The following is a 9,291-nucleotide window of genomic DNA, read 5'->3' as shown; positions in this document are numbered from 1 at the left end:
CAGGAGAAGAAGGCTGGCCGGGCGGAGTGCGTGTGATCAGCGTGTGACAGGCCGTGCATCCAGCCTGCTGATGGCACCGGCTCTCCTGGCCCAAATAACCACAAGAAGGAACAGATTTCAGACAGGCAGTTTTACAGCGTCCCTGTGGTTACTTTGCCAACTTCCAGCCCCTTCTTTCTCTAGACTGAGCCAAAGAGACACGTAACCATTATCAAAATGTGCTGAATATATAGGTCACTCCGTTTCTTTTAGTTATCTTTAATCTGAGGTGTATCGATTTACCTTCCCACACCAATCCACTCAATTTACGTTTAGCTCAAGCTTTCAAATTAATTGCATCCTGAATCTAAAAAACAAAACGAAACAAAACAAAACAGTTTAGGGAGGTGAAGACTGTTAAAAGGGTGTTGTCTTTTCTTCTCTGTCGCTGGAAAGATTGAGATGACCGGCTTTTCCAGAGAGCCTTTAAAAGGTTTTGCGTTGTAGCCACGGCCAGTTGTGATATTTTCCCCAAACCCTCATCTGTAGCAGCGCACCTGCTGCGGATGTTTCACTTTCTGTGGTTTTTATTTAAAATTTCTCCATCACGTTTTACGAGAATCAAAAGGAATCCCTTCGGAGAGGGAGGTTTGGTCGTCTTTTTCACTGGCTGATTTCTCTCCCGTGTGGTTGTGCTTTCAGGGCTATACCACACTGTCCACACAGTAGTAAAAACCAGAGAGATGTGGGTCACCACAGGAGCGAGCTTGCTTGTCAAGGGACGCAGCTTTTTGGAGATGTAGGCTTTTCAGTGCTGATAACCAACCCTGTGGGAAATTCCTTCTGTGAGGAATGCATTTTGAAAATCTGCAGACCCAGATGTAGGGCCAGAATGGCACAATCACGACATTTCGAGGTGTAACTCTCTAAACCTTTTTTCTTGAGTCTCAGAATTTATTTCACTTGCTAATTTATTTTTAATTTTGTATTATTTTTCAGGGAGAGGAAGCATGAGTGGGGGAGATGGGCAGAGGAAGAGAGAGACAGAATCCTAAGCAGGTTCCACGCTCCATGCGGAGCCCAAAGTGGGGCTTGACCCACGACCCTGGGATCATGACCTGAGCCGGAATCAAGAGTCGGTTGCTTAGCCGACTGAGCCACCCAGGCGCCCCTCGCTTATTATTTTAAAAATAGAGTCTTGGGGCGCCTGGGTGGCGCAGTCGGTTAAGCGTCCGACTTCAGCCAGGTCACGATCTCGCGGTCCGGGAGTTCGAGCCCCGCGTCGGGCTCTGGGCTGATGGCTCGGAGCCTGGAGCCTGTTTCCGATTCTGTGTCTCCCTCTCTCTCTGCCCCTCCGCCGTTCATGCTCTGTCTCTCTCTGTCCCCCAAAAAATAAATAAACGTTGAAAAAAAAATTTTCAAAATAGAGTCTTCCCGTAGTCAGCAGCAATATATTATTCACTCAAAAATTTGTTAAGAGGGTAGATCTTGTTAAATGTTCCTGCCGCAATAAAGTTACAAAAAGTCTTCAAAATTTTTTATCTTTTCACTTTTATTAAACATTGGATGTATTCTGATTATTCTAGACAAACAATTTTGGAATAAACTGATTCCTCATCATTTCACTCTAAGGTCAGAACATTCAATTTTTTTTTTAAAGGTGAGACTATTCATAAAATAAGTTCCTAGAAGGGAGGGCGCCTGGCTGGTTCAGTGGGTGGAGCATGTGACTCTTGACCTCGGGGTTGTGAGTTCAAGTTCCACGTTGGGTGTAGAGACTACTTAAAAATAAAATCTTTAAAGAAAAGTTCCTAGAAGTAGAACTACTGAAACAAAATGTACATGCATTTATAATTTTTATAGAGACCACCAAATTACCCTCCCAAGGGGTTTTACCAGTTTATTGTTGTACCAGCAGTGCACGAGAAGGTCTGTTTGCTGATGGCCTTGGCAACAGCGTGTGTTACCAAACTCTGATTTTTGCCAAACTGATCGGTAAGAGTGATGTTTCAATATAGGGTTTTTTTGTTTTGTTCTGGTTTTTTGTTTTTAAGATTTTAAATAATCTCTACACCCAACGTGGGGCTCGAACCTATAACCCTGAGGTCAAGAGAAGCATTCTCTGACTGAGCCAGTCAGGCACCCCTCAGTGTAGTTTTAACTGGCATATGTATTTTATGAGTGAGGCTGAACATATTTTATGTCTTTTTTTTGAAGCATTTATTCATGTTTGAGAGAGAGAGCGAGCGAGCGAGTGAGCACACACGAGTGTGAGTAGGGGAAGGGCAGAGAGAGAAGGAGACACAGAATCTGAAGCAGGCTCCAGGCTCCGAGTCGTCAGCACAGAGCTGACGTGGCACTTGATCTCACGAAACGTGAGACCTCGGTTCGTGAGATCATGACCTGAGCCAAAGTTGGACATTTAACTGACCGAGCCATCCAGGCGCCCCATGAACACCTTTTATGTGTCTTAAAGCAATTTGCATTTTGTCTTTTGTAAACTGTCCATTCCTATATTTTGTCAATTCCTTTTATTGAGTTGTTGATTTTTTTAAACATTAATTTAACGTTAATATATAGGTGGTTCAAGGGAGTGGAATCAGGCAGGTGGAAAACCCCAGGGCACTCAGGGGGTGGTAGGTCAAAGGCAGAGAGCAGTTGGGAGTCAGGGAATCTCCAGGAGCTTCAGGGCAAGTTCCGAGGAGGCCGGGCTAGAAGTCAGCAGTCAGGTGAGCCAGCCGCTAGCAGATGGGACCACAGCCTGGATGACAGACGTGTGAACGCGGACAAAGACGGGGCAGCTCCAGACGGAAAGCTAGATCGACGCTCAGTTACTCCAACCAGGAAGCTTCAGCTGACACTTTCTACTAGAGGAGAAGCCAGTCGGAGGGCTTTGGTGGCAGTGGGGGACTCCGGGGAGCCAGCAGGCAGCCGCGGCGCTGGGGGGGAGAGGGCAGCCCGTGGGGCAGGTGTTCACCCACCCCATCCAGGGGCGTCTCGCTCTTTCCCGGCAGCGTGAGGAGTCTGTTTCTGGACAGGAAGGGTCTGGGGCTAAGCGGGTTTGCTTGAGCCCCGAGTGTCAGTGATAGCTCCAAGGAACGTCTCCGTCTCCTTGAGAGGTGGCAGGGGCCTTCATCAGGGGTGACAATGCCCCAAACTGGCTCAGTTTAGAAAAGGATTGGGGCAGATTCTTGGAGTATTCATTCATTATATTTTTATCTTGAAAAATTTCAAACTTACAGAAGAGTTTCAAGAAGAGTATGACAAACTCCTTTATGTTAAAAAAGATTTTCTTTGTTAGTATTGTTATTATTTTGTTTTATTTTTTTAGAGAGAGAGCATGAGCGGGGGGAAGGGCAGAGGGAGAGGAAGAGAGAGAAAGTGAAGCAGGCTTCATCCTCAGCATATCCACGCTCAGGCTCAATCTCACGACCCTGAGATCATGACCTGAGCCCAAATCAAGAGTCAGACGCTTTAACCGACTGGGCCACCCAAGCGCCCCTTTCTTCCTTTCTTATTGTAGATTGCTCCCCTCCCCCCGACGGAAGGGAGCAAAATGTCCACCTCGCCATTCTAGTGACTACACTGGCTCTTCTCCTTCAAACCCTGTCTCCATCTCCCATGGTTCTCCATCGGGTTCGGTGGCCCCAGTGGCTGGCTTTTATGAACTGCGTCAACCAGGTCCCCTTGCTTCTGACCCTTAGTTGGGTTCAACTAAAAGAAGGAATGGGCTGGAGACCACAGAGCGGAAGGAAACAGACTTGGAGGCATTATGCCTCCAGTCCCCTCCTTGTCACCCCGTAGGCTGGCAGTGGCCACATTCCTTTACTAAAAGTCACGGCTTCCCGCGCACAGCCCTTCCCTACAACTCGTTTCCAGCGACTGCTCTCCCTGTTCACCGAGTTGAGTTAGCAGCTTCCCAGCAGGACCAGCTGTGGATGCTTTGTCATCATTTGTCGGTTTCCCTCCACACTGTCAACACCTTCATATAAAAGTCCTTTCCTTAAACTCCCCAGAGTCACCTCTTTGGAGTAGCCCATCTGCTTCCCGCCAGGATCGTGAGTAACAGAGAGAACTTTAGTCAACTGAAGTTAGCCACTGATTTTTTTTTTTAATCTCCTTTGTCCACTGTTTTCGTATATCTTGGTTCTAAGTGTCTTGTTTCCTCATCTCCAAAGGGTCACATCCATAATACACTTCCCAGGGCGCCTGGTTGGCTCACGGCAGAGCATGTGACTCTTGATCTCGGGGTTGTAAGTTGGAGCCCCGTGTTGGATGTAGAGATTACTTAAAAATAAAATCTTAAAAAGTAATAATAATAATGATAATAATAATAATAATTAAGTTCCCAGCAGACCTATAAGTTCCTCTTCCCCGAGGAACTAGATATATCTTTCAAAATGTTGGAATTGCACCAGAGACAAAAGAAAAAATAGATAAAAATTAGACTTCATCAAAACTGCTGCAAAGAGTATCATCAAGAAAGTGAAAAGACAACCCACGGGACCGGAAACAATGGGAAAGGATATGAACAGACATTTCTCCAAAAGAGATATACAAATGGCTCGTAAGTACGTGAAAATATACTCGACATCATTAGCCTTTGGGATATGCACATCAAAGCCGCCATGAGATTACCACTTCATACCCACTAAGATGGTGATAATAAAAAGATAACAAGCGTTGGGGAGGATGTGGAGAAACCGGAACCCTCATGCACTGCCGGTGGAATGCAGAAAGGTGCCAGGCACTTTGACACTTCCTCAAAATGGTAACCATAGAGTTACCATAGGACCCAGCAATTCCCCTTCTGGGTATACATCCAAGACAAATGAAAATATGTGTTCACACAAACACCGGTACACAAATGTTCGTAGGGGCATTATTCATAATAGCCAGAAAGTAGAAACAACCCAGATGTCCACAACTAACGAATGGATACACAGAATGTGCTGTGTAATACACATGTCAACACAGACGAACCTTGAAGACAGGATAAGCAAAAAGGATTCAGTCACAAAAGGCCACATATCGTATGATTCCATTCATATGAAATGTCCAGAACAACCTAATCCATAGAGATAGAAAGTGGATTAGTGATTACCTTGGGAGTCTTGGGGGTAAATAGGGAGTAACTGCTAATAGATACAGGCTTTCTTTTTGGGGTGATGAAAAGTTCTAAAATTAACCGGATGATGGTCGCACATTTCTGTGAATATCCTCTACTCTGTCCTCCAATTACCTCCCCCCTTCTGAGTAACCCCTGGAAGCCTGAGAGGAGAGCAGATGATTCATCCCTAAACATAAATTCTGAAGGGTGTTGGAATTTATGAGCTTAAGAAAATCTCAGGGATCCTCTGAAACTTCCCCCAAATTAAGACTTGGAGGGCTTGCTTCTTTCTAGCACGCCTGGTATTTCCTAATTCTTCAAAGATCCAGCATGAAACAGAACTGATCACAAGCTTTTTTTTGCCAGAGTGTCTTCTGTTAGGATAAAAGAAAAACACCTTTTACCGACCTCCCACAGCATCTCATTAACATCCTGCCCCTCTTCTTTGTATTCATGATAACTGCTGTTATTACATGAACTTATGGCGACTTTAACAAAAGAGGAGTTCAGTAACTGAGCTCATATAGCGAAACTTGTTTATGCAAATAACATTCCTGAGCTAGCCTGGTGCTGTAGAAAGACGACACTACGACACTACGGGAAGCCAGGGGCCTCAGTAGTTATGTGACCTTGGGGAAATCACTCAGCACAGATAGCTCCAGAAAATCAGAGCCTCCGCCTAGAGTATCTCTGGGGAACTCCCAACTCAAGAAAAAAAAAAAAAATCTATCAACTTGAGCATTCATATCATCTACCTTTACCTAAAAATTGCAAATACTGTTGGGCAATGAAGCAGCAGGTTTGCCCTAAAATTATTATTGTCCACATCCCCCCGCATCTTCAGGATGAAAGATTTCCATGAAATCTTTTTATGGAAAATCCTAAAGCTCTACGCCGATCGAAATGCATTTGCACCCACAGAAATCGGAGTGGTGAGTGAACACAGGTGTGTGCACAGTAACTGATGAGGAACCAGGCTGTAAGGGACAGAAAGGTTCCACAGGGCCAGGACAGACATGTTTCCCTGACCGTCGTCGGCCAGGTGTGTCCCCAGCGATGGGACCCTAGAGTGTATACTTGAATCGCACTGGAATTCACCTGTTACTGAATTCACAGCTGTAATTCACCTGTTACTGGTAACAGCTGTCTCTGTCAGCTGTTACGTAAAAGACGCTATGCAACCATCCTGCCATGACGAAAGCTGTGGAATACTTTAAGTTTGGGGGCGGGGGTTAGATTTATCAGAGTTTTAGGGCGGGCTAAGCTAGAATACAGCAAAACCAGAGACAGCCAGAGACATTCCCAGAAACGTGTCCACAGCCTAATGAAAAGAAAAAATGGTATTATCACAACCCAAGGCTGGGGCAGTTGCCAGCTCAAGGACCTCGCGGAGACTCAACGGGAGCGACTTGGTGACCAACTGGATACGTACGGGCGAGAGCACAAGGCTCTAGAGTATCTCCAAGGTTCCTGGTTCTTCACATCATGAGGACGTTGATAGCCTTAACCAAAGAGGAAAGGAAAGGTACAGGACCGGTTGTCAGGAGGGAGGAAATTCGTTCCGTTTCCAAGCTGTAGATTAACAAGAGGCTCTGGCCTGCCTGATCCTCCCACCCGATTCATGTCCCATCGGAGCATCGGACTCCCATAGCTTTTGTGACTGAAGGTGTCCTGACATTTAACCTGGGAGCTTGGCTCTACTACTCCGCATTCAGAACCTGAGCTGTTCTCCTGTTCGTTAATATCAGGCTCTGCGGACCCTTACTCCCTGACCTCCGGATCTTCAATCTAAATGCGTCCTCAAGAGGTTGTTTGTATTCCAAGTAAAGCTCCTTTGGGCCGTACAACAGACACGTGCTGATCACCTGCTCCGTTTCAAGGTATCGTGGGGGGGGGGAGGGGGGAGGTGGCGTTCACAGACGCGAGGGGAAGGGAGTCCCGCCCTCAAGGAGTTCACAAGCTGATGGATGTTTTGATCAACTCTTTGAGATTCCCTGGGAAAGGCAGCTCTTCGAACCGCCCCCCGCCCCTCGCCTTTACTTGGTGGCTCTTCAAAAAGTAGGTCAAACAAACGCTGCGTGTTGAGGGACTTCTAAATGAGTATAGTGCGTCTTGGGTGCTCACATTCCACGGCATAATTACGCAGTCTTGAGCCTGCTGCCACACGCCCAGAGGGCAGAGTGGAGGGCCACCCGGCTGACGCTCGGGGCAGGGCTGTGCGGACAGGCCGAGCAAGCGTCATTCAGCCTCGGCTGGGAAAGAGGTGACCGAGGGGCGCCTGCGTGGCTCAGTCGGTTAAGCGTCAGGTCACGATCCGGCCCCTCTTGGGGTTCTGTGCTGATAGTGCAGAGCCTGGGGCCTGCTTCACATTCTTTGCCTCTCTCTCCCTCTCTCTCTGCCTCTCCCCTACTTGTGTTCTCTTTCTCTCTCTCTCTCAAAAATAAATAAACATAAAAAAAATTAAAAAAAAAAAAAGAAAAAGAAACACATGAAGGAAAGGCTGGGCGAAGAGACCCAGGACCGGCAACAAGGCATCCCCATGTTTGGGGGTCCACCGGTTCCAGCTGCAGACCGCACCCCCCCCCCCGGATGAAACTGTCCCTAAAAGGAGAGTGGATTGTGCAGTGGGGGAACATTGTTGCTCCTGTTTATGTAAAACAGGGAAGGGGATAGAATTCGTAGGCACGTAGAAGCTGCATGGATGGGGTCGCCTGGGTGGCTCAGTCTGTTAAGCAGCCAACTTCGGCTCAGGTCATAATCTCGCGGTTTGCGGGTTCGAGCCCCAAATCGGGCTCTGTGCTGACAGCCCGGAGTCTGCTTCGGATTCTGTGTCTCCCTCTCTCTCTCTCTGCCCCTCCCCAGCTTGCGCTCTGTGTCTCTCAAAAATAAATAAACATTTAAAATAAATAAATAAACATTAAAAAAAAAAAAAGAAAGAAAGAAACTGCATGGATGGATACACAGGAAGCTGTTAACCCTGGGAGCCAGAAATTATTCTGAGAGGCTGGGGGTCACAGTGGGACAGAGCCTACCTTTTCTTATATTTCCTTTTTGTTTTACTTGAATTCCTTTTATTTATTTATTTATTTATTTATTTATTTATTTATTTATTTTTTGGGACAGAGAGAAACAGAGCATGAACGGGGGAGGGGCAGAGAGAGAGGGAGACACAGAACCGGAAGTAGGCTCCAGGCTCCCAGCCATCAGCCCAGAGCCTGACGCGGGGCTCGAACTCACGGACCGCGAGATCGTGACCTGGCTGAAGTCGGACGCTTAACCGACTGCGCCACCCAGGCGCCCCTTGAATTCCTCTTTAAAAAAAATTTTTTTTTAAACATTTGTTTATTTTTGAGAGACAGAGAGAGACAGCGTGAGCAGAGGAGAGGCAGAGAAAGAGGGAGACACAGAATCTGAAGCAGGCTCCGGGCTCCGAGCCGTCAGCACAGAGACCGACAAGGGGCTCGAACCCACAGACTAGCGAGATCACGGCCTGAGCCGGAGTTGGACGCCCAACCGACTAAACCACCCAGGTGCCCCAATGTTCCATTTGCACTCTTAACGTACGTGTTATTACTTCTTCACTGAAAAAAAGCAAATAAGGATTCAAAAACTTAAAAATTAAGTAAATACATAGAGTTGCTGTAAGACCCAACAATTCCACTGCAAGGTGCCTACCCAGAAGACCGAGATCCGGGGCCCAACATTTGTGCAAACTTGTTCATAGCTGCACTATTCCCCAGAGCCAAAAGGTAAAACAACCCAAATGTCCATTGACAGAGGAATGAGAAACAAAATGAAGACTAGCCCTGGAACGGAATATTACACAGCCATGGAAAGGAATGAGGCACACACACACAGCCTACAACACAGACGAACCTTGAGAACGTGCTAAGTGAGAGGAGGCGGTCCCAAAAGATCCCATACGATATGATTCCATTTACATTTACTATACAGGATAGTGAATCCGGAGAGGCAGAACACGGACTGACGGTGGTCGAGGGCAGGTGGAGACAAGAAAGGGGAGCAACCACTTAATAGGTCTGGGGTCTCCTTCCGGGGATGACCGGAGTGCTTGGATATGGGGGCACCTGGGTGGCTCCGGCAGTTAAGCGCCTGACTCTTGATTTCTGCTCAGGTCACGATCTCAGGGTCGTAAGATCGAGTCCTGCGTCTGGCTCCATGCCCAGCTTGGGATTCATTCT

This window comes from Lynx rufus, unplaced genomic scaffold (assembly GCF_022079265.1).
Source record: "Lynx rufus isolate CCGP_SWC_20201006 ecotype Redwood Valley unplaced genomic scaffold, mLynRuf1.p SCAF_4, whole genome shotgun sequence".
NCBI classification, from domain to species: Eukaryota; Metazoa; Chordata; class Mammalia; order Carnivora; family Felidae; genus Lynx; species Lynx rufus.
The sequence above is the reverse complement of the archived record's forward strand: the minus strand, read 5'-3'. Positions refer to the sequence as shown.